This window comes from Stylophora pistillata, chromosome 6, assembly GCF_964205215.1.
Source record: "Stylophora pistillata chromosome 6, jaStyPist1.2, whole genome shotgun sequence".
NCBI classification, from domain to species: domain Eukaryota; kingdom Metazoa; phylum Cnidaria; class Anthozoa; order Scleractinia; family Pocilloporidae; genus Stylophora; species Stylophora pistillata.
The window spans coordinates 22,697,075-22,705,550 of record NC_142524.1 but is presented as its reverse complement, the minus strand read 5'-3'; positions in this window follow the sequence as shown (position 1 = coordinate 22,705,550).

Here is an 8,476-nt window from a genome sequence, read left to right as displayed (position 1 = left end):
GACTGAATGAAGCAGCTGAAGGATATTAGAGCCCCCAGGACTCTCTATGTTATCCACACACATTTAATAAACCTCTTTTTCAGAAGGTAAACATTAGGTATTTTTTCTTTCTGGTGATGTAACCTACTGTGTGTTTGAAGCGCAACTAATTAAACACATTGTTCTTGCAAGGTTAGCCCCCGGAGTGAATCACTAAGGTACACTTGTTTAATTTGTGCGCTTTACTGAAAACCTCTTTGACTCTTTTAAAAGTTCCCAAGTTGATGTCTTTTTAATTGGCTCACACAGTCTTGGAAGAAAAGAAAAATCAAATTGCATAGAATAGAGGTCATATTCAAAGGACGCAAAAATAAATTCGTGCGGGAATGAAAACCCCTTTTTTATTCATTTCATTTTTTGCCTGAGTTTTTCAATTAGCTAGATGCATATTTTGATGATTACAAAAATGAAAACTCAGCTAAAAGATAGCAAAACCCTCTATCATACCCGCAAGGGGTTATAACCGGAAAACAATGTAACCTTCTTGCGAAAGACCCCTGTCCTTGTTAACACTGCTAATCGAAATATTGTAAGGGCCACCCACTTTGTTGAACAGGATTTAAGAATTTAGAAGCATTTGGATCTATTATTTTGAATATTGCACACTGTTATGGAAATGTTTGCCTCCCACGCTCTCTTCAAAACTAAAGCTATTGCGTAGTCAGTTCATAAGTCAGTTGGTAAAAAAAAGCTTGCATAATAAGTGAGTACGTTGGTTAGAGCCACTGACCATAAATATTGATTTTTACTTATTCGTAGCTTATTTATATTAATAAAAAACATTAATTTCTTTGAAAGTGAAATTAATCATGAATTTGATAAAGTTCATACTTGCTTGGGTATCTGCAAACAGGCTTTCATAAAATGATGAAAAGTCCACTCTTGATATTTGCAACCCGGTTCAAAAACGAATTCTCAAAAAGGTTTCATGTTTGAATATAAACAATTAATCATTATTCTAAGAAGCTTCCATTAGATCTCTTGGAGTTTACACAGATCACAATATTAGTTGAAAGAGTCACAACCACCATCTTGCAAAAAATAATTAAATAAATAAATAAAAACATTTAAAGAAATATAAATCATCTCTCTAAGCCTCGATATTTTTTAATGGATCCTGTACTATGCCTTCTTATAACATAGTTAGCAGAGCCGCGCAGTTAAATTTATTAAAGGCTGATAGTTTCGAAAGAAACTGTTTAGGGCTGCGTCGGTGGGAGTAACGAAATAATTTGGATATATCAACAAAGTTGAAATGGTAAATTGGCCACCGTAATGATTACAAAAGCTGACGTTTCGAGCGTTAGCCCTTCGTCATTCGCTCCGACGAAGGGCTAACGCTCGAAACGTCGGCTTTTGTAATCATTACGGTGGCCAATTTACCATTTCAACTTTGTTGATATATCTAAATTTATTAAACGTAAGCGTGCTCAAAATCCCGATAGTGCACGCTGATAGCGTGAGCAAATCGCTTCGCCAGAAAATTTTCTTTTCGCGCGAGCGGCCATTGTTAGCGCGGAGAAAAATAATATATTTCGCGACAATAATGGATACAAACAGAGACTCGGCCCACCAGGTTCAAAACAAAGACAACTTTCCGACCTTTTTTCTTGTGTTATAATTGTGAGGCAGAAAAAGAAAAAAACAAAGGAAAAGGAGACTCGGCATCAGCGCCGTCACGATTCGCTTCACTGTCCGAGGGTGAAATGCAACAAACTTTGACAAAAAGACACTCTGGTAAAACCAAATAAATGACAACAAATTAAATTATTTTGTATTTAAACAGCAGTAAAATAAAACTCGAGCTTTCAACAGAAAATTTGAAATAAAACCAATTCCTATTTTGCTCAATATTTCGCTTACCGCGAACAATCACTTCTGATATTGTTGTCCGTTTTTCGCGTCGGATTTTATGCATAATTCCACCGGCTTATAAAACATTTGTTATAAAACAATTGTTTCATGTTTTTAGTTGTGCACTATCGAGTTATGGAGCACGTGGGAAATTTGGAGAGCACTCAAGAAGCTAGAGTTGCCCTCGGCTATTGCCACGGGCAACTCTTACGCTTCTTTCGACGTCGACCACTCCAAACTTCCCACGTGAGTCCATAACTCGATACAGCACGCTAAAGCATGAACCTATTGATAAGTAGAGCCATTCTTAAATTGCGTAATTGGGGTAATGCCTGTCTCAGTCAATGTTTTTACTTAATTCACAAAATAAAGCTATAAGAATAATCACTTTCTCCAGATGAAGCAAGAGGAATAACTGCAAAAGAAAACTAAGGATTCCAATAGGCAACCGAAAGCCAGAAAAAAAAAATAGTGTAAAATGAAGTCTGTAATTACTGAGTATTTCTCAATAAGAATGGACTGCGACTTTTTCTTTCGAAGTTCGAGAGGGAGGGGTATAAACATTGCAAGATGAAAGGTAATTATAGCTTGACAACGTGCAAGTCTTTTAGAGTTCAATAAAACTGCTTTTCTGCTTTTCTGCTTTTCTGTTTTTCTGTTTTGTGTACGTTGCGTGTACAAGAGTGGTACCGGACCCTGACCGTCATTGAATAACCTTAGCATTAGCTAACCCCATATGGTTAATAAGGATAGCCTGTACTCTCCGCACAGTTTATAATTTCTACTGGCAGCATTATTTCTGTCGTTCATAAGTCTTGCCAAGTTCATATCATCTTTAAATCTCCCAGAGGGCGAAGATAGGTTGTCGAATGCGAAGGCGAAGATTGAAATCTTTTGAACAGCGCATCCCGAAGCATTTGCGTTTTCCTTTACTGAGGGCCGGACATATTTAAACTATTTTGAAGCACTAATCTGTCTTCCTATACACTCCTGTTGATGTTCACATGAAAAATCGGTTAAAATTCCTCTCATCAAGTTTTGACACCACTATACTGAAATACTTTTTTACACAAGTGCAGTCTCGGCTATTTTTCAGAGCTAGGAATCCTTGTAATCACTATATAAGTACTTAGTTCTTATCAACCTAGCGGGAGGTCTGTATGGGAGAATCTTGACCGAGGTCGCCAGTACAGACCGAACGCAGTGAGGTCTGTATCAGCGACCGAGGCCAAGATTCTCACATACAGACCGACCTAGCTCAGTTAATAAGATGTTTATTATATGGCTGTGTCTTATATGCCAATTTTTTTTTTTTTTTTATATTCTTTGTACCTTTTTTTTTGTAGACCGGTCTAGATGCCGGTCTAGATGCCGGTCTAGATGCCGGTCTAGATGCCGGTCTAGATGCCGGTCTAGATGCCGGTCTAGATGCCGGTCTAGATGCCGGTCTATATGGGAAAATCTACACCGCTTTCCATATTGATTTCAGGCAATCAAATTCGTGAATTCGGTAGTTCTAAGTCCTTGCGAGACACAACCATAAAATAATAGTCAGTAAGAAAGATATCGGCTTACAAGTTTAGAGTCTCCTAGGGCCAGACAGAGGTAGTTTGAACCTGTCTATAGAAATTGAATATCAAGCATAGCGTGGGTAGAATCTTATATCTATTCACATTAAATTCATTTCTAGAGAACATTTTAGAATTATAAGCATACTACTGCGCGTACAGGGAATAAATGAAATTGACTTTCATTGAAAGAGTGATAATCACAAAAAGAAAATAGTTTTTTTTTAGATTTTTAAAAAAGAACAGGGTCGTAGACTGTTTCATAAATGAAGGTACATGTAAACTGTTCCAAAGTTTCGGAGCGCAAAATGGTTACCCATTGTTAGTTGTTAAGACCCAAAGAAGTTGTAAAAATAAGCGATCATAACAGCTAGAAGAAAAAACTGGTTAATAGCGATGGAGAAGCAAAGTTCGAAGAGAGCACTAAGTTTTATGGTCTATGATACAAAGATGAATTCTTTGTCTTATATTATTACTTTGAGATATCCCAAATGTTTTTTAACGCCGACGCTTCGTTTTCGTGATGAAATCAAATGACAGTCTTTCTTCTACCCTTGCTGCATCGTCTACTGTCCGCTGTAAACATGGAGCTGCTACCGGCACTTATATCTTGTGTGGCTGGTTCTTCCTTTTTTTCACACATTCCCTCGTTGTTAACCAGGAACTCCACCATGAACACAACAAAGAATAACTCCAACCACGAAATTAGGGACAACTTCTGATCTTCACGCCGCCGTAGAAAGTGTCAAACACTTAGAGGGTGAACTGAAAAATGTACGTAAAGTTTAAAACAGCAATGTCTATAAGTCTTGGCCTGAAAGTTTCTTTAGGAACTTCGAAAAACTACGTCTCAGCTAGATTCTCCATAGTAAATTATCCCTCTTTGAGCGCATGTGTAATCGTTTGACCGCTGTGTTATCCGCTTTGCTTTTCCCGAGTCATAAGAAAAGCAGAAAAAAAAAAAAAAAAAAAAACGGAAGAAGTTGACTCATTAGACGTTTTGTTTTAGGTTGTAGTATTGGTATTTTCACTTGTTGATTGTATTTTGACATGCCCCATGGACTCGTCAGAATACGGCACAAATAGTAAAAATACTCAGCGATACTACACACCAAAAAATCTAATTGCTTGACTTAAATGAGAGCCTGCATTAGTTGGTATGATACTAGTACTCTTTTAAGACAAACTTAAAAGTTCCAGTCCATGCCCTCAATTCAAATTCATGTCGATCATTAAGAAGCCATTTAGGAAGGCCCGGAAATAATTTGAATATATCTTTTTATTCGTTTTATTTTATTTTTCTACCAATATGAAACTTTCATGCGAGGGTGCGAGGGTGCAGTCAAGTTAAATAAAGGGTAACTGCATTCTTGATCATCGTAATGCATCATTTTCTTTTCCAGGCGGAGGGTCTATATATTTTCCCTTTTAAGACGGGTTCATGGATCCAAAAAAATAAAAAGAAAAAGGATAGTAAAAGAATTCCGAAAGGAAGGAAAGTTAATTGCGTTTATCATTTCCAGCAAAGAATCGAAACCTAGCTTACACTTAATCTAAGTCCTTAAAGTATGGAGGACACAGAATTAGCATTGATTCATTGATTCACAGAATTAGCTCTGATTCTTCCAGCAACTCCTTCCGATCGTTGCACAATCGAAACGTGCACATCATTTAGCGTCCTTTGATGACTGAAAAAAGCAGCTGAAAGATAATACAGCCCTCAGGACCCTCTATTTTTATATTATCCAAATATATATATATATATATAACAAACTTGTTTTCAGAAGGTAAACAAGAAATAGTTTTTCTTTCTAGTGAAAGAACCTATTTTGTGTGTGAGAGTTACGAGCGTAGCTAATTAAATGCATTTTTGTGGAAGGTTAACCCCCGGAGTGAATCACTAATTGAAAACCTGTATGACTCTCTTGAGAGTTCCCAAGTTGATGCGTTTTTAATCAGCTGATACAGGCTTAGAGGAAAAAAAATTCCGATTGCATAAAATAAGGATGATATCAAAAGACGCAAAATACATTTTTGCTGGAATGAAAACCATTTGTATATGTTTAGCTTTTTGATAAATTATTTTAATTAGCAAGTTGCGTATTCTGATGATTACAACAATGAAAAAGCAGCTAAAAGGTGGCAAACCCCTCAGTGTTATCCATAAGTGGTTATAACCAGAAAGAAATTTAACCTCCTTGAGAAAGACGCATGGCGTTGTTAATAAGGGTCACCACTTTATTCAACAGCGTTTAAGAATTTTGAAGCACTCAGATCTATTACTTTAAATACTGCACGTCTGTTATGGAAATGTTTACACCCACATTCTCTTCAAAACTAAAATTATTTTGTAGGCCATAGATATGGATTTTCACCTATTCGTAGATGATGCAAATTACATGTTAATCTTAAGTACATTAGTATACTTAAAATTGGAATTAATCAATAACTCGATAAAGTCCATATTTGGCTATCTGCAAACAATCTTTTATCAAATAAAGAAAAGTCAAATCTGTTATTTGTAACCCAGTTCAAAAACGAATTCTCAAGAAAGTTTGCTTTTGAATATAAACAATTAGCCATTGACCTAAGAAGCTTCTTTTAGATACCAATAAGTATAAATAGACGATCAGAAGAGCTAGGAGAACAAACTTGTTTATGGCGATGGATAAGCAAAGTTTGGAGGGAGCACTGAGTTCTATAGCCTATAGTACAAGATCGATGAACTATGCGTTTCGCTTCTAATACTGTGCATGCACGAGAGTTTGAAAACAATAAGAGGGATTTCGATTTCCAAACGCATGTCTAGCGAAAAGGGAGTAATTCCAATTCGTAAGAAAAAGAAAAGAAAGATTTTGGACAAAGATGAATTATTGGCCTTTTTTTTTTTATTTTGAGGTATTCCCACTGTCATTGACACAGGCTTTTCGTTTCGCTGATGAAAGCGTTGACACAACCTTTCTTCTACCCTTGCTACATAGTCTACTGTTTGCTGTAAACATAGAGCTCTTACCATCTCAAATATATCGTGCGATTGGTCTATCCTCTTTTCAGACATTTTTCACGGTGTTTAGCGGCTACTCCACCATAACCTGATCAAAAAATAACTCCAGCCACGACTGCACGGCCAAGTTTACGGACGGCTCTCACGTTGCCGTAGAAAGTATCATATACAAGGGGACTGAGCTGACAAAAAGTAGGTTAAATCTAAAACAACAAGTTATATAAGTATCGGCCTAAGAAATTTTAAAACGTTCCATAGAAACTGCGAAAAACTTAGTCTCATATAGATTTTCCATGTGCGATCATTTTAGCCACTGTGTCATCCGCCTTGCTTTTCTCGCCTTATAAAAAAAGAGCAGAAATATTTGGCATAAAAAAGGCAGTTAGTTGATAATTAATTAATAAGTTATTTTGTTTTGGGGTGTGGCTTGCTTAGTATTTGACTCGTTGGTTGTATTTCGACACACTCGGCAGACTCGTCAAAATACAGTACAACTCGTAAAAAAAATCGGGGATACTACACACCAAAATATGTAATTGCTTGACACAAAAGACAGTTTTGCACTAATGAGTATGATACTCAGTACAGATAATTTGCTTGTATTGAGGTATACATTTTTCTTTTAGTTTTTTCTGTCGTCGTTGTTATTGATGAGGGTGGTAATAGTGACATTGTTTATCACTGTATGTGCAGTTTTCCCTCATCACTGCACCATGATGTACCCCATATGGCTTTAATGAACTTCCGCCCATTATCAAGATCGTTTTTGTCCGTGACGATTCCGCACGTGCTGTTGTCATCATGCGGACCTCCTGTGCCAAACCCAATTCTGATATCGACATCATCACAGTTATTGGCATTGTTGGTAAAAAACCGATTATTGCCTTAGCAGCTTTATCCTTCCAGAATGAGTGCTCTGGGAAAATATTAAACCCTTTTTTGTTGCAATTGATCTGCGAGGAAGCCTAAGGAACAATCAGCGACCTCCACGTGTCACAACCCAATGAGGTGGCGTGGTGTTGTCCATCAGCGATCAGTGAATACATGGAATCGCCTAGCTTGTTGATGAGAATGAACCTGAGCTGTTGGTTACTCGTCATACCGAGAGAGATCTTGGAGAAGGATGTCTTTCAACTCCGCTAAGTCAGGCCTAATCTCTCCTCCAGAAAGATTATATGCTTCCTTTTAGCTTTGATAATTGGAATCATAAGGAAATGTTCCCTGATAGGAAATATAGGACAATCATGGTTGAGTAGATAGGGAAAAAAGAGTAAATTAGTCAATCCTACCAATAAATAATAATTATAAGAATAATAATAATAATAATAAATACGTAAATTGAAGCTTCCCCTTAGAGGCTGTTCAGCCACAATTTAGACTTGTAGACTAACTAAATACTTAAAAATCTCCACTGGCAGGAGGCAGACCAGTGGGCTATTTACAGAGCGCAGCCGAGGAGTTAACTAGCGGCCACCGAGAACAAATCCAGCGAGTGGCAGGGTAGAGGACTTGAACATGGGACACCAGATTACAACTCCAGCACCCCAACCACTCGACCTGCCGCCTCCTTCTTACAAATTAGTAGCCAGCACAAAAGAAAATGTGAGTCGGCATGGACTGAATAGCAACAAAACAGTCTTTATTCTAAAGAAATTGTGGTGCTGCGTCGGTGGGAGTAACAGGATAATTTAGTTTTATCAACCGAGTTGATAATATAAATCGTCGGTTTTAGAACTTTAAAGGGTGGCCAATTTACAGTATCAACTCAGTTGATAGAACCAAATTTCGTTGAACATGATTAGCAGAAATGGTAAGGAAACAAGATAACTGAGATCAGGTGGGGCGATTACATAAATCAAATAATGAGCTCCATGCCTTCAAACTAAGCATATCAAAAACCAAAAAAAAAAAAAAAGAAGATAGATTTTTCTTTTTTTTCTTTTGTCAACATAAACAATGAGCAAAATCAATGGAATTTTTTTTATAGATAAATGGATTAATAGGTACCTTG